Raw genomic sequence first — 18,478 nt, forward strand, 5'->3', positions numbered from 1 at the left:
CTCAAGGAATACCTTCTGAAAAACTTCAAAAGTATTTTTCAGTTGCTTTGGGTAGCTCAGATTCAGTGCGTAAATGAGCTCCCTTAGTAATGCACAGGCTCTGGGTACGTCTAGGCCTCCCAGGACATCTATTCCCTCAATCACAATGGAGGCCTGGACAGCTGTGGCAACTCTGGTTACACGGACCTTCAGCATTTCCGTGGTGATATCCATATCAACTTAGCATACACAGGTACAAATTAAGGTCAGATTTAAAAGCAAGACAAAGTACAGTTGTTCTGTTTCAATTTTACAGTACATACCAACTGCTCTTTAAACAGATTCTCCTCTTTTTTGCCGAGGTACACCACCAGCCCATGGATTGCAACCTCCCTTTTTATTTCCACATATTCATTCTGTGAATAAAATGAAAATATTAAACTACTCTTCCATGAGGATGGATTTCTTATGAGTCACACACATTTTTACCGATTAATTTTTAAAACTTTCCCCCATGTTTTATCCAGAACTGTTTCCTCATTTCCATAGCTGTACTTACATATGTTAAATATCAGGTGTAGATTTGTTTCCTTTTATTCACCTAAACGTGTATCTGATCATTGTCAGGATGTTTCAAACCAGTTCAGCTGTTTCAGCAAAAGAAGAAAAAAAGTTAGTCCACTTATATGATGCAAATAGATAGTTGACCAACAGTTAGAGGAAAAACAAGCTGCTACAGTTGGGCAGCTATGTCTAATGCAGTCTTATAGTAATAACTTACGGTCTAAAACTTTCTGAACAGCTGACTGCAAATATTGCGAGGTTGTTTCAAACCAGTTCAGCAGTTTCTGCAAAAAAATTAGGGAAAAAAAGTTAGTCCACTTATATGATGCGAATAGATAGTTGACCAAGAGTTAGAGGAAAAACAAGTGATCACAGGTGGGCCGCTACGTCTAGTGCAGCCATTTAATAGTAATGTAAGCAGGAATTGTGCAGTATTATTATAATTTCATTATTGGTGTTTTGGCTCATTTCCAATTTATTTTAATTATATAGGGTATCATTTATTTTATTATGCATTAATATTTTCGAATGTGATGCTTCGTTCATTTATATTTAATATTTTATGTTGCATAATTTTTGTTCCTAGTTGAATATTTGTTCCTCCTAGGTTGTGTTGTTAGAGGACATGTTAAGTGTAACACAGGGAGTTCCTGGCGCCGCGCTGCGAGAATAAAGACGCAGAGTTAAGACTGTCCTGCCGTGTCGGTCATTATTTTAGTAGAGGAGACGGAGTAAAGGCACCACAACAATTAAACTGTAACCCGATTGACCCACAGCCTCACAGCAACGGAAAGTAAGGGTTACAGTAATAACGTACTGTCTAAAACTTTCTGAACAGCTGACTGCAAATATTGCCAGGATGTTTCAAACCAGCTCAGCAGCAGAGCAAATCATTATTTCTCGTCAGCATTTGTCGATCTGAGATGAGGGGACGAAAGGGGAGCTGACCGGATTATTTTATTTATCAAAACCAGTGCAAAAATTCAATAGTATAATCTTAATACTGATTTGCAATGAAACTGTCTAATATCAAAATGTAGTATTGTTTTCATTTCAGAGCAACACATTTGACAACTAACTATTTACACTTTAGTTTTATCAGTAGTTACCAAAAATAATAGTGATGAGCATTAAAACACAACAGAGCGTGAGGTAAATATGATGTGTTGGTCGTTCCATATTTAGAAATTAAACTTTTGATTTATTTTTATTTTCGTGACAGCAAGCGTGCCACGTTGGCTGGTAGCAGCAGCAGCATTGTATAGACCCTACCCACGTGACGTCACAACTCCGCTCTCCTGAATGGTACCGCCCACTTGTCCGTCAAAACATAGTGTTAACCTGTTACGGCTACGTACATTTCTCCTATTTACGGCGTGTTTTTCTGCTCCTTAACATTAATAATCAAAATGGTGAAGGCGTGTGTGGCTGTTGGTTGCACTAACAGAGAAGATGGAAGGAGAGACTTGAAGTTTTACCGTATTCCGAGGGATCCAAAGAGGAGAGCGAAATGGACGGCTGCAATTCGACGTGAAAACTGGGCACCAAAAAATCACCACAGACTATGTAGTAGTCATTTTATATCCGGTAAGATGCATTTAAGATATACTTAGAGGGTTTTGGGCTGACAAATAACCACAATTAAGATCATTGCGAGGCTAATCGCCGACAACATACGACGTAGTACGACATAGTTTCAAATTCAAGATGTTTGTGACTTCCCTTTCTTCCACCATCATTATTTTTTGAATAATATTTAGCTGGTACCAAGTGAAAGAAACTGGCCTCGTCTACGGGGCTGACAAATAACCACAATTAAGATCACTGCTAGGCTAATCGCCGACAACATACACGTATGTATGTAGTGAGAGTGCTATCGCTAAACCATATAAACATTAAAAGCCTTAACTCCATTGACAAACGACATGAAATACATTAGACTTGACAGTGGATGTTAGCAATAACAAAAGATTTTGAATTGAAAATTTTGTAACTCACCTTTCCAAGCACAAGATAGATTCCTGCCGAATTTTCGTGGACGAGGACCTGTTTCACCCAACCAGCAACGAAGTATTTATAAGCCTCCAAGTCCTTGAAGTTTTTCATATTTTCGTGAGAATAGGCTGATTTAGTGTGGACAAGATAATTGTAAATATCTGCGTAGCAGATGTCAGGCAGACAGGGCGAAGACAGTGGGTCGAAAAACATCGATTTGGGCATCAAATATGGATCTGGCGACTGTATAGAACGAAGCTTTTCCACATAACGCCTTTTATGCAACAGATCCAGTGAGTTTACGGCATCAGAAAGCACCGGGTCTTCCATGAAATGCATTTTAAATTCCTCGATCAATTGAAAACAATGCTAATACAGAGACAAAATGACGGACAAGTGGGCGGAACCACACAGCGAGATTGTGGTTTTGTGACGTCGGTGGGTAGGGTATATATGTGATCAAGATCATGCTAAAGAAAGTCCGTGTGCCCCTGACCCCAAACTCCCACTCACCCCACAAAAGGAAAATGTTTAACCGTGTCCTAAATCGAAATGCACGCACGAGCCATGACTTTGATCCCATAGAAATACGACAGACGACGCTGAAGTTCTCCCTGGCTTTTGCAACAGCGGGAGGGACACAAGGCTGGGAAAGCAGAATGATATCGTCTGTCACTCATTTCTGAAACTACGACGAGCGATCAATGAGGAGCCTGTGTGCAAGGGAAGGAGGGACCAAGCAATGTCACTTCCCGTTGGGTTATACTGCGAAGCGGTCTTTGGTGATTCGTTTGGCAACATCACTTCCCGTTCACTACCCGAACGATTCATTTGTGCGGGGAGGAGGATGAGGGGGGTGAACGGTTCGTTGAACGAATTGTTTGAATGAGTCTTTTTACGAACGAACTGGAGCGGATTTGTTTCCTGAAGTGAACGACACATCCCGTCACTATGTTCCAAATGATAAAATGTCTGAGTGAGTGCTCGTCCGAGACTGGTGATTCCATACTTTTTAGTAGAGGTTTTTTAAGCAGCCTGGAGCTTCATTACCCCGAGAGAATTTAACTATTTACTTTTCTGACAGATGAGATTGCTTACGTTCTCTTTAAAGCACAACAAAACATTGAAATAGACTTTCTCGTGAAAAGCAACAATTTCAAATGAAGAACCAGCTGAAAAGACATTTTATTTTTAAAACGTTCAACTTCTGGCATAAATATAGCCATAATGTACAAAATTTAGCATAAAAAAGATGGCACAGTGATAAACGATAGTCGACCAACTGAGCAACAGGGCGAGGGCGCGCACACACTGGAAACTGTTTAGTGGTTCAGCTGCGTGGCCACAACACTCATTTCTTAAAATTTTAGCTTTGTCTTAACTAAAGATCACGTCATTTTCAAAGTATCGGAATCGGCAAAAAAATTTCGGACATGCCTTTTGTTAATACTTATATATTTTTCAATTGTATTTAATGTTACAGACAAAATGTCTTACACTCATCCAGAATCTTTAGTTTTTGGCTTAAAATAAGGCTATCAAATTTCTCGCGTTAACGGCGGTAATTAATTTTTTAAAAAATTAATCACGTTAAAATATTTAACGCAATTACAAATTACCGCATGCGCTGCACGACCCACTCACGCATTGTCGCGTTCAATCTATAATGGCACCGTTTTATCTATATATAGAGGTAAAAGGCAGTGTAAAATGAGTAGAGTGAATTTTAGCAGTCTTTGGAGCCTTTTTTTAATTGGCTAAAGCCTTAAAATCCCTCTCTCAACAATTAGAAATATCATGAGAAGCAATGTGGGGAAGAAAGGTAGTGATTGATCTTTTTCTTAACGCCCTATGTTATTTCCCAGCGCAGAGAAGATATATCAATTGGTGCCACTACGCACAGTCATGGTTGCACTTCCCATCATGGATTTGGGCAGAACAGTTAAATGGCTACAATATCATTTACTGAAAGCTCAACAAATACACTAGATGGCAATATTTAGTCACAATATACAAAGTCACATTTATCCTTTAAGAATTACAAGTCTTTCTATCCGTGGATCCCTCTCACAGAAAGAATGTTAATGCCATCTTGAGGATTTATTGTCATAATAAACAAATACAGTACTTATGTACTGTATGTTGAATGTCTATATTCGTCCGAGTTTTATTCATTTTTTTCTTAATGCATTGCCAAAATGTATATGATCGGGAAAAATTATCGGGAATGAGTGGAATTGAATCGGGAGCAAAAAAAAAAAAAAAAAAGCAATCGGATCGGGAAATATCGGGATCGGCAGATACTCAAACTAAAACGATCGGATCGGCTCGGGAGCAAAAAAACATGATCAGAACAACCCTAGTCTTAACCCTTGTGGCATGTGTTTTTTTTTTTTTTGGGTGACACAATGCATGTCAGTGTACATTATTTGGACGTGAACTTAAAGTGTGATAACTAGGCCATTTATGAATATTTTTTTTACTTCCAACTATTCAAAATGTTCGGTGGCATTAGACCTATCCCTACATATATAGTTTTTAATTTATTTATTTTTCATTATTTGTCTGGATGGAGAATTTCGTAAGTGAACTCACGGTGGCGTGCGTGTTGGTCATACCAAGTCTTCTGGCTTTTCTGGGCTTCATGTAGGTTGACCTCTGCCTCCTCACGGTATTTTGCCAGCCTCTCTCATCTCCAGCACGAACTGGACCACATTTTGGTCACTTGATGTGGCAGAAGGGGCCTCCCAGTTCTTCTTATGAAGGTCCAACGGTCCTTGAACCTCCCAGCCATACAACAACTCAAACGGAGAAAAACCAGTTGATGCCTGGGGCACTTCACGGTATGCAAATAAAAGAAACGGCAGCCATCGGTCCCAGTCTTTTCCGGTGTCGTTCACAAACCTTTGAAGCATCTTCAATGTTTGGTTAAATCGCTCTACGGGCCCGTCAGTTTGTGGATGGTATGGAGTTGTCTTGATTGCTTAGATGCCTAGTTGTTTGTGGAAGAGCTGCATTAGTCTGGAGGTGAAGTTGGTTCCCTGATCTGTGATGATTTCATTTGGGAATCTCACTCTGGAAAAGAGTTGGACCAATGCACGGAGTACGGCAGGAGCAGTGACTGTACACAGGGGACACGCTTCAGGGAAGCGTGTGGCATAATCACAAACGACCAGGATGTACTCATGTCCACCACCACTTCTAGTCAGGGGGCCCACAATGTCCATCGCAATCCTGCGGAAGGGGGTGGAGATGATCCGGAGCGGCTGTAGGTATGCACGATCCGACCTGCGGGTTGCGCAGGTCTTTTGACATGTTGGGCATGTGGCACAATACTGCTGGATGTCTGTGTACATGGAGGGCCAATAAAACCGTGAACTGACACGCATGAATGTTTTATTGCAACCGAGATGTCCGGACCATGGAACAGTGTGTGCTAAGTGCATGATAACTGGTCTACAGCTGGCTAGTACTACCAAACGTTTACGATTTTGGGTTTTTGCATACAATATTCCGTTTTCTACCACAAACTGGTCCTTTGCTAACCCTTGTTCATTTGTTTCAGTCATCACCTTTGTAAACAGGTTTTTGAGTGATTCATCATCCCTCTGTAAAACTGACATATTATCCGGAACTGACCATGTTTCCATGTCCACTGACCCTCCTGACTGTGGGATTCCTGAGTTTAATTGTTTTTCAAATCTGCGTTGCCGTCCCTGGGTCCCTTCGTGCCCCCATTAAACAAACTATCGTCAAAATCTGGTAGGAATTGAGCGCTAGAATCGTCTTTAGTTTGTTCTGAAAACGGTCCTTTAAACTGTTTGCTATGAAGCTCAGGGCTTGGTTTGACACCCGCCTTCGCCTGAGCTCTAGTGATGACGGGACAGGTAATATGTTTGGCAGAGTAATTTTCGACATTTTCAACGTTTAGTGGTTGGTTTTCTAGCAACAAATCCAAAAAAACTGGCAGATCCCAACCCAAAATAGCTGGTAATGGCAAATTTTTAACCACCCCGACAGTTAGCAAATATGGCTGATCATTAATTGTAACATTAAGCTCTGCTGTGTGATAAGGATGCTTATCCCCATGTACGCACACGATTTCCTCTTGGTGCCCATAATTTACACGTTACCGGTACAACATCCTGCCTAACTAATGAAATGAAGCTGCCACTATCTAACAGTGCAGTCACTTGTTTGTTCATGATAGTCACAGTTTTAACACGTTGGAGCCTCTCTTGATTAGTCTGATTAGTTCCACCCTCGGGACGGGGAACATAGCAGGCACCAGCAAATTTGGTCTTACGTACTGGACACACTGAAGCTTTGTGCCCGGGTTGCTGACAGTAAAAACAAAGTTCTTACCAGTTCCATGTAGATTTGGGCCTGAATTGGAGGTACCTGGTGGGTCTTTGCTTACTTCTCTCGGTCCAGGCCTGTACTGGGTCGGCGCGTTCGCTGGCTTTTGTGTACTGCTGGGTCGCATGAGTTGTCCTCGGCGCGCGTTAACATACTGCAGGGCAAACTTGGCGGCAGCTAGCCCCTCTGTTGGTTCATGCTCCTTGACCCAGGTCCTCACGTCCGCTGGGAGAACACGAAGCAACTGCTCTGTGACGATCGCATCGCCAATCTCCTCCTTGGTGTGCTCTTCAGGCCGAATCCAGCGTCGGTAGAGCCCCTTCAGGCGGTGGTAGGTTTCGGTGGGGTTCTCACCAATTGGAACGGTCATTGCTCTAAACTGCTGGTGATATGTCTCGGGAGACACGTCAAACTTCATCAGAAGCGCTGCCTTCAGTGTCTTGTAGCAGTGGGCTCGTTCTTCGTCCATTGCGCTATAAGCCTCCAGTGCTTTTCCGGACAGCAATGGCACCAATCTGCAGGCCCACTCGCTCAGGCCACTTCCACATCTTGGCCGTGCGTTCAAAAAGGAGCAAAAAATTTTCAATGTCCTCGCCCCGCTGATATTGGGGTATCTTGGGCTCGGAAAAAAATGGAAAGTCTGGTCTTGCCTGCTCTGGCTGGTCACCACCATCAGGCAAATGAGGTGAAGCTGCGTCGATAGGCTGGTTTTGAGGCCTGCGTCGTGGGGTTGGTGTTGGCAAAGCAAGCCTGGGGCTGCTGGCGGTTTCGGTGCTTGGCGTTGGTGCACCTGGCATCATAGGAAACGAAGCCCTCAGGCCACGCAGCTCGGAAAGCAGGTTCTCTTCTGTTTTGTGATGTCATGAAGTCTCTCATCATTGCCACAAGTTCCCCTACAGGTTCTGGCTTGGCTGTAGTGACTGTGGCGTCTGAGGTGTCGGTGCCCACATAATCATCAGACTCAGTGGAGCTTTGTGACCTGGACTGCTGAGACTGCAATCCGGTGCGCTTTTTAGTGGGGCGAACCTTTCTCTGCTGACTAGCCATCCCACCACTGCCACCATATGTCGCGTAGTGTTGTATCGGTCGCGAACGATTCGTTCTTTTTGAACGAATTGTTTGGGTGAACGAGACCGAACTAATCACCATCTGCACTGATTCGTTCTATGAAGTTGGTGGCGCTTGTTCGCTGCGTGGGAGGGCGTTGAGCAAGCGGCAGCGTCTTCTGACATCGCACACGACCAATCAGACGCCAGCCTCATCGCGGGCAGGGGAGGGAGCGGAAACAGAATCATGGCGTATGTCACTCATTTCCACGTGTGGCCAATAAGCAGCCAGCGTGCAGGCAGGGGGGAAAGACTGAGTTTTGTCACTTCCCGTTCAGTGATTCGGTCCTCCGGTTCCTGACCTAGCTTGCTGCTAACTTGACTTTCCAGTAATGACTATGCGGTGAACGAGTCATAAAATGAAAGGAAACGACTTTGTCACATATTTGTTAACGTGGAGCCTATCAAATGCTGCTCAAAAAGACAAAAACACCACACATTTAAATCTAGCGAGCATGGTTTAGTGTTCTACTTTTCTCAACAGACTCGGGACTGTGCCTATGACGATATACTATCAAATTTACAGTAATTTAAAACACGCGTAGCTACGAGGCAAGCAAAACCTGAGCTGCGGTCGCGTGACGGCAGTGAAGCGGGCAGAGAACTGTCACTATATGGAGGCTTCATGGCAGCGATATGTACCTCATATGTGCACAGAAAAAAAATAATATTTAGTATGATCACCATAATACTGATTTGCAATGAAACTGTATATACATGTCAATTTTTTCCGAGTGTTTTTTTTTTTTTTTTTCCCGTGTCAGAGGGTGTCGGTTGGTTTGACAAATTATGTCAATCCGTCCATCATGTGCTACTCAAGCGCCCCAAAAACAAAGCGCGCGGACACGGGAGATGTCGCAATATGTCTACATTTTTCTTAACAGACTAATGAGAGTAGAAAGGCGAAATCATAAAGCAAACAATTATTTCTCGTCAGCATTTGACGATCTGAGATGCGGGGACGACAGGGGAGCTGACCGGATTATTTTATTTATTAATACCAGTGCAAAAATTCAAAACGATCATCTTAATAATAAAAAACAAAAATACAACAGAGCGAGAGGTTAATATGATGTGTTGGCCGTTCCATAATTAGAAATTAAACTTTCGATTTATTTTTATTTTCGTGACAGCAGGCATGCCGCGTTGGCTGTTAGCAGCAGCATTGTATATGTGAGCAAGATCATGCTAAAGAAAGTCCGTGCGCCCCCGACCCCAAACCCCGACTTCCCCCTCAAAAGGAAAATGTTTAACCGTGTCCTAATTCGAAATGCAAGCACGAGCCATGACTTTGAGCCCATAGAAGTAGGACAGACGACGCGGAAGTTCTCCCTCGCTTTTGCAGCAGCGGGAGGGAGACGAGGCTGTCTCTGAGAGCAGAATGATATCGCCTGTCACTCATTTCTGAAACTACGACGAGTGGTCAATGTGCAAGAGAGGGAGGGACCAAGCAATGTCACTTCCCGTTCAGTTATACTGCGAAGCGGTCTTTGGTGATTCGTTCGGCAACGTCACTTCCCGTTCACTAACCGAACGATTCATTTGGGTGGGGAGGGAGATGAGGGGGGCGAACGATTCGTTGAACGATTCGTTTGAACGAATCGTTTTACTGAACGAACCGGAATGGATTCGTTTACTCAAGTGAACGACAGATCCCGTCACTAATGTCGCGGGGTTCTTCTGGCTACTAAAAAAAAAAAAAAATGATGGCGTAGTCAGGAGAATACAGGTGTTGTGAGTTTTTAATAGGTTCGAACGCGAGCAAAAACAAAGTGCACCATTGGATTATATACAAAAAAGAAAAAATATATAACTATTTACAGCAAAAAGTCAAAATCACAAAAAAAGGAAGAAAATACAATTTACTAGTGATGTTACGCTCGAAGCAGACGCTCGAGACAAGTGTTGAGCGCTCGCGGCAGAACTATCACAAATCCGTCGTCTCGATGTCTCGCTGGATCCGGTGGGACAGCTAGTGACGTCACGCTCGAAGCAGACGCCCGACAAGTGTCGAGCGCTTGCGGCAACAAGTATCCCGATACGTTGTACCGATGTCTCGCTTCATTCAATGAAAATCAACTGGCCGCGGAAGCGAAGCGTTGTGATGGCACACGCATGTCGGCCGTGACCGTCGACGTGTCACTCAGGTACGGAGGGGTCGAGTCAGTCAATTGGGTTCAGTCAAACTAACAATGCTTATGAAAAGGGGAAATATCCCTCAAAATGTTGTGGGTTGTGAGGAGGAGCGCTTTTGCGCGCATTACGTCATATTGAGAACGAGGGAGAGTGAAGTTAGATCAGATTACACATTAAATTAATTTGCAATTGCACATGGTATAGGCATTGACACACTATACGCTGATTTATATAATATGCACACGCACCCCCCCCCCACACACACACACACGTTAGTTTTTGTGTCTGTCAGTTTTTGTGTTTGTCTATCTGCCAATTTGTATATTTGTTCGTGCCATGTGACAGAATATTCTCATAAACTGGAAAGGTGATTAGCAAAAAGAGGAACCAGCTGAAACCAAATGCTGCTGAGATTTTTGTTTTTAAATAAAAATGTGTGAAACACCCAAATCCCCATCCCAGTGTCACTAGCATTCTATACACCTACCATCAAGAGTTCCCTATTGCACAACCATTTCCGTTTTTCATTTGAAAGTAACACAACAGATTTTTGTTGTTGTTGTCATTATTATTATTATTGTTTTTTTAATTATCTGAGGGAAGAAAGAATATAGATTCCAGGCCAAGAGTCAAACACACTAGTGACGGGATATGTCGTTCACTTGAGGAAACGAATCCATTCCAGTTCGTTCAGTAAAAAGACTCGTTCAAACAAATCGTTCACCGAATCGTTCGCCCACCTCATCCACCCACCCAAATGCATCGTTCGGTTAGTGAACGGGAAGTGACGTTGCCGAATGAATCTTCAAAGACCGCTTAGCAATATAACAGAACGGAAAGTGACATTGCTTAGTCCCTCCTCCTCTTGCACACAGGCTCCTCATTGGCCGCTCGTCATAGATTCAGAAGTGAGTGACAGACTATATCATTCTGTTTTCGCCGCCTCATCTCTACCCCGCCGTTGCAATAGCGAGGGAGAACTTCCGTGTCATCTGTCGTATTTCTATGGGATCAAAGTCATGGCTCGTGCTTGCATTTTGATTTAGGACACTTTTAAACATTTTCCTTTTGTGGATTTGGGCTCGGGGGCGCACGGACTCTCTAGCATGATCTTGATCACATATTGTATACAATATTGCCGCTACCAGCCTACGTGACACGCTTGCTGTCACGCAAATAAAGAGGACAAATCGAAAGTTTAATTTCTAAATATGGAACGACCAACACATTATATTTACCTCAGGCTCTGTTGTGTTTTTGTTTTTATGCTCCTCACTGTTATTTTTGGCAACTATCGTTAAAACTAAAGCGTAAATAGCTGGTCAAATGTATTGATCTGAAATGGAAACAGTACTACACTTTGATACAAAAGTTTCATTGCAAATCACTATTAAGATGATTGTATTGAAATATCATTTTTGCACTGGTATTAATAAATAAATAATCCAGTCAGCTCCCCTGTCGTTCCCTCATCTCAGATCGTCAAATGCTGACGAGAAATAATTGTTTAATAATTGCAACACGTCTACTCAGCGAGCTACGAGACTCAACAACATTATCAGCTACAGTTTGCTCTTTACAATGTCGCCTTTTCACTTTCATTAGTCTGTTAAGAAAAATTGAGACATATTGCTACATCTTCCGTGCCCGCGTGCGTTGATTTTGGGCGCTTGAGTAGCATATAATGGACAGAAATTTGTCAAACCAACAAACACCCGACACGCTCTGACACGAAAAAAATAAAATAAAATAAAACACTCGGAAATAATTGGCACTTATATACCGGTTCATTGCAAATCAGTATTATGGTCATCATACTAAATATTTTCCTGTGCACATATGAGGTAAATATCGCTGCCGTGAAGCCTCCATACAGTGACAGTTCTCTCCCCCCTGGACTGCCGTCACGCGACCGCAGATCAGCTTTTGCTCGCCTTGTAGCTACCCGCGAAAGTGTTTTAAACTACTGTTAACTTGATAGTATGTCGTCATATGTAGTCCCGAGTCTGTTGAGAAAAGTAGTACACTAAACCATGCTTGTTAGGTTTGTGTGGTGTTTTTCTGTTTGAGCAGCATATGATAGGCTCCACATTAACAAATATGTGACAAAGTCATTTCCTTTCATTTTTTGACTCGTTCACCGCGTGACTGGAAAGTCAAGTTAGCAACAAGCTCGGTCAGTAGCCGGAGGACCGAGTAAGTGAACGGGAAGTGACATAACTCAGTCTTGCCCCCTGCCTGCACGCTGGCTGCTTATTGGCCACACGTGGAAGTGAGTGACAGACGCTCTGATTCTGTTTCCGCCCTCTCCCCTGCCCGCGATGAGGCTGGCGTCTCATTGGTCGTGTGCAATGTCAAGACTCTGCCGCTTGCTCAACGCACTCCCACGCAGCAAACGAGCCCCAGCTTCCTAGAACTAATCAGTGCAGAAGGTGGTTAGTTCGGTCTCGTTCACCCAAACAATTCGTTCAAAAAGAACGAATCGTTCACGACCGATACAACACTAGAACACACTACCGTTTGCACAGTAGACAACAGTATGCGCCTGCTGCACTCTGATGTTAGAGTGCAGCAAGTATCCCGATACGTTGTACCAATATCTCTCTTCATTCAGTGGAAAAATCACCTGTCCGCGGAAGCGAAGCGTTGTGACGTCACACACGTGTCGGCAGTGACTGTCGACGTGTCACTCAGGTAGGGAGGGGTCGAGTCAGTCAATTAGGTTCAGTCAAACTCACAATGCTTATAAAAAGGGGAATGGCCCTAAAAATGTTGTGGGTTGTGAGGTGGAGAGCTTTTGCGCGGATTACATCATATCGAGAACCAGGGAGAGTAAAGTGAAGTTAGATAGATTACACATTAGATTAATTTGCAATTGCACATAGTATAGGCATTCATTGACACACGATACACTGATTTATATAATACGCACACACACCCCCACACAGGCACACACAAGTTAGTTTTTGTGTCTAGCAGTTTTTGTGTTTGTTTGTTTTTCTGTCTGTGTGTCTGTCAGTTTTTGTGTTTGTTAGTTTTTGTGTCTGTCTGCCAGTTTGTATATTTGTTCGTTTGTCTGTTTGTGTGAGAGTATTAAGTGTGTGAGTGATTGTGTAGTTGTAGATAGTGAGGTGAAATAGGGAGAATGGAGGGAAGGCCATCTAACAGAGCCAGGTCATACGTATGTGTGGGAGCACTTTGACATTATTGCACGAAAAAGGGTCAAGTGTCAGATCTGTGCTCAAGAGTTGGCATTCAGTAATAACACATCCTCAATGTTAAGGCACTTGCGCTCTAAACACCCCAAAACAGCACCCAATCCAGCTGCTCCAGCTGCGTCTGGAGTAAGTAGACAAGGTAAGCCTTTGGCAACTGTCGTGTATACACAGTATAGTCAAAAGATAAGACACAGCTTAAAATATAAAATATACATGACATTAGTTACTTACATATAACTTATAATATATTTACATTGGTCACATTGTTTAAAGGACGACAGGCTGAGCTGGATGAGGCTTTAGTGATGATTGTGCAGGACTGCCAGCCATTTTCTGTGGTTGAGGATAAAGGATTTAGAGCATTTGTTCACAAATTGGACCTAACATATGCTCTTCCCACAAGACAGGCACTGCGAGGCATGGTGGACCAAAAATGTAAAGAGGACAAAGCCAGAGCAGAGCTAGAGAAAACTGTGGCAGTCACTTTAACTGCCAAAGAATGCCTAATTGATGAATGGGGCCTAACTAACAAAATCCACTGTCTTGTCACTGACAATGCTGCAAATATGGCAGCTTGTGCAAAATTACTTAAACTATGCAACATTCCTTGTTTTGCCCATAGTTTAAATTTAGTGGCAAAGAAAGCACTTGAGGCAACACCAGAAGTCTCAGAGATCCGTTTGAGAGCTAGAAAGGTTGTGGCATTCTTCAAAACAAGCACAAGGGCCAAAGAGAAACTGACTGAGGTACAGTAACAACTTAACAAACCACAACATTAACTAATTCAAGAAGTTGACACAAGGTGGAATTCTACTTTTCAAATGTACTACTATGTACTACTCAAATGAATTACTTGAGCAGCGTGAGCCAGTTGGAGCAGCCCTGGCGTCACTAACCACAGATGTGCTACCACTGAATTGTGCAGAGTACGAGGCAGTGGCAGAATGTCTTGAAGTTCTGGGACCCCTATCTCTGGCTACTACAGAGCTTTCAGTTGAGAAGAAGGTGTCTGCATCTAAAGTAATTCCATTAGTCAAAATGCTTCAGCATAAAATTACTGAGAACTCTACATCCTTACTCCACCCATGTGCAAAACAGCTGAGCCAGAGCCTGCTGCAGTTTTTAATGGCAAGGTGCAATGCGGAAAACATCCGGGTCCTGGCAGTGGCCACTATTTTGGACCCAAGGTTCAAAACACTAGCATTTGGCAACCAGACAAAAGCACAAGAGGTCGTGTCTCGCCTCATAGCTGAATGTGCAGGACTGATGGCAAGGCGCTTAGTACCCACACCCACAACATCACAGGTAATTGAACTTCATTTTCTCTGCTTGTATATGGCTTTATAAAAGTCATGCGCCAGTTTCCATTTTTTTACAGTCCACAATGGAGGAAGCCCCTGGACCCTCAACCCAACAGGCTGACCCTGACAGTCTGTGGGCCCTTCTGGACTGCAGAGTTGGTTGGTTGCATTAGTCTGGGCTTACCTTTAACTCCGAAAAATGAACAATTGATTGAATCCCTTTCTGTCCTGAAGTCTTGCAGGTGCAACACAGAGTGTCCATAATGTGACAGCTGACGCAACTGTGGAAGTACAGTGTTACATGTCAGAGCCCTACCTCTCCAGAGGAGAGGACCCTTTGAAATTTTGGAACTCTAGGGCAGCCATTCATCCCCATCTTGCAGATTTATTAATTTAGAAGATTATAATTTAGAAGATTTATTTGCATATGCCAGCCACCGCTGTGCCATGTGAGAGAATATTCTCAAAAGCTGGAGAGGTGATTAGCAATAAGAGGAACCGGCTGAAACCGAATGCTGCTGAGGTGATTTTGTTTCTAAATAAAAATCTGTGAAACACCGAAATCCCCATCCCAGTGTCACTAGCATTCTATACACCTATCATCAAGAGTTCCATATTGCACAAGCATTTCCATTTCATTTAAAAGTAACACAACAGCTTTTATATATTTTTTTAATTTATCTGGTAAAAGAATAAAAAATAATTTTCATGCCAGGACACAAACCTGCATCTGCTTGCACAGTAGTCAAGTTATGTTACCATCATACCATCCAGAGGTTTTGCTAAGCAGATGACACTTTATTATTTGTTTAAATGAAAATTCAACATATTTTTGTCCAGCAGATGTCACCACACTGAATTGTGTCAAATGCCTCGAGGCACTGAGCCATCTCAGCACATTTGCTTCAGTGGTACAGAAAGCAGTGGTGAAGCAGTGTCGTGACTCACCACACCGATTCGTGGCAAATGCTTCATAACACTGAACCACTTCAACACATTGCCTCATATTGATTCACTGCTTCAGAAAGCTTCGGTTTCTCCATCACTACTAGTATTTACAAAAAAATATTAGTGGATTTCCACAGCAACATCCAAATATATAAACACAAGAAGTTAAAGTGGGATTCCGCTGAGACAAAACTACCTTTATGCACTGGCATGGACAAACCTACCTCACGCTTTCCTCTACCTACAGAAAATGCCTCTTTTTATACTAGTAGCTCCTCCCCTCAAGTGCACCTGCTCCCAAATTACACAGGAAATTTTCCCATTTAAGGGGCCCAAAACCGTCACGCCTGTTTGGCTCTCCTCACTTCCTCCTTGCCGGTAATAACTGATCAGAGTGAATGGAATGTTTGAATGTATGTGAAATGGATTTATTTAACAATGTGTAGAGCGACAAGTGTGCACTCCCGGTCGCGCTACCAATTGTGAGAGAATGTTAAGGTGAGAAACGTATCCTGATTGTCCAAACAACGGCGTGAGTAAGAAAAAAAAAGTCATTTGCGCGAGCGCAGCTGCTGCCTATACACCCCACTCACCAATGTCACACAATGACCTGTCGCTGTATCCGGCTGCCATATTGTCCGTCATTGTTTATCCGTATTCTCAATGGTTTCAATTTGTCGTGCAATTTATAGTGCAATTCATGGAAGACCCGGTGCTTTCAGACGCTGTAAACTCATTGGATGCGTTGCATAAAAGGTGTTATGTGGAAAAGCTTCAGTCTATCCATTCGCCAGATCCATATTTGATGCCTAAATCGATATTTTTCGACCCGCTGTCTTCGCCGTCTCTGCCTGACATCTGCTACCCTGATATCTACAACTATCTTGTCCACAGAAACTCAGCCTATTCTCACGAAAGTTTGAAAAACTTTAAGAGCAGCACTCTATGCAAGATTATCCCGTGTGACCCTTCCAATTTTCTAAAATAGTGACTGTCACGTAAACTGAAATGTTACGTACATGACTATTCACAGACGTACTTATGTCTATATGCCTGAGCTACCGCGCGCATGCGCGCGAGCATGCAGATGTTGTCGTGTTGAATGAATGGCGCACGCAAAGTAAAGACGTTGTGAAGTTATACCCACATAAGAGCCTCATATCATCCTCTGTTGTAGTCTGAAGATAAGATTACGAGCGTACAAAAACGCCCCATGGTGTCAGAAGTTTTTACACCCGTTGGAAAGGAAAGAGAGTAGCTTTGAGACAGCAGAGCGTATATGTGCATCGCCATGGCGAAGTTTTCCCCCCCGGAGCAGATGGACTTCACGAAGCCTGCAACCTGGCCGGACTGGAAGCAAAGATTTTCCCGGTACAGAGTTGTGACAAAACTGAACGAAGAGGACGAGGAAATGCAGGTCAGCGCCGTAATTTACTCGATGGGAGCAGAGGCTGAGCACATATTTAAGTCATTCACGTTCACTGAAGCGGAAGATGCTAACAAATATGCACCGGTGCTAGCGAAGTTCGACGCACATTTCGTGCCAAAACGAAACATCATTTATGAACGAGCCAAATTCTATACAAGAGGACAGTTGGCGGGCGAAAATGTGGAAGCGTTTATAAGGCAGCTTTATGAGTTAGCTGAAAACTGCGAGTTTGGCGCCGAAAACAACCATCTGAGGGACCGACTAGTCATTGGAATCCGCGACAAAACACTGTCTCAAAAGCTACAAATGAAGGATGATTTGACGCTGCGTAGTGCAATCGAAATGGCGAGGCATTACGAGCTAATTAAAGGACAGAACCAGGGCTCATCTGACAACGTGGATGAAGTCAAAACTTTCAGACAAAAAGGAAGGGGTAACTTTAAAGCAAGTGGACCAAAAGCACACAGACAGAAATATGAAAAGGAAAATGTGGAAGATGTCACAAAGAGCACAGTGATCCAGATCAGTGTCCAGCAAAAGGAAAACGATGCAACAAATGCAAGAAAATTGGACACTTTGCAGTAGCATGTTACACTAAGAGTGTGCGGGAGGTGACAGTAAATGACAAGCAAAGTGACAGGGATGAAGAGGAGTCTTTCTTCCTTGGGGCACTCACTGAAAATAATACAAGTGAATACACAAATGTGAACGAGGTCATTACTGAAGACAAGCCACCGTGGCACACTACAATAGACATTGCTAATACTCCAGTGACATTCAAGATCGACTCGGGGGCTGACACGGCAGTAATAACAGAAGCTACATATTATGGCCTAGCCCACAAACCCAAACTAGAACCTGTTAAAACACCACTTGGAAGCCCAGGCGGCACTGTGACCACAAAAGGGCAGTTTTTAGCCAAGATTAAGGCTCAGATACAAGACAAGCTACGTGACTGTCACTTCCGGGTCGTCGTAGTCAAGTCATGTGGTGAAAATCTTCTTGGCCGAGCAGTAGCCACCAAGTTAGGCCTGATCAAACTGCTAAATGAAGTGAGTGTTTTTGGCGAGTTGGGCACATTAAAGGGAGATCCCGTGAGGATCGTGCTCAAAGAGGGGGCCAAACCGCACAGTGTAGCCACCCCGCGACGAGTCCCTGTTCCACTGCTGCCCAAAGTGGAGCTAGAACTGAAACGGATGGAGTCACTGGGCATCATAGAAAAAGTCACGCAGCCAACACAATGGTGTGCACCTATGGTCCCAGTGATAAAGAAAAACAACAAAATTAGAATATGTGTTGATTTGAAAAGGCTGAACGAATGTGTTGAGCGAGAAAAGTTCATACTGCCTACTATTGACGACCTTCTCCCCAAGCTGGCAGGAAGTGCAGTCTTCACGAGCCTGGACGCAGCCAGCGGGTTCTGGCAGATCCGGTTGGAAGCAG

At 43.4% G+C, this 18,478-nt stretch overlaps 1 long non-coding RNA gene across 1 annotated transcript; it reads left to right on the forward strand.

Moving 5' to 3' along the window:
* The first annotated feature begins 13,566 nt into the window (after window positions 1-13,566).
* Window positions 13,567-15,041, forward strand: LOC130915255 (uncharacterized). Its single transcript, XR_009063073.1, has 3 exons — window positions 13,567-14,377; window positions 14,456-14,817; window positions 14,893-15,041. It is a non-coding gene; the product is annotated as an uncharacterized LOC130915255 (long non-coding RNA).
* The last annotated feature ends 3,437 nt before the right edge of the window (window positions 15,042-18,478 follow it).

Source organism: Corythoichthys intestinalis, chromosome 4, assembly GCF_030265065.1.
Source record: "Corythoichthys intestinalis isolate RoL2023-P3 chromosome 4, ASM3026506v1, whole genome shotgun sequence".
NCBI lineage: Eukaryota > Metazoa > Chordata > Actinopteri > Syngnathiformes > Syngnathidae > Corythoichthys > Corythoichthys intestinalis.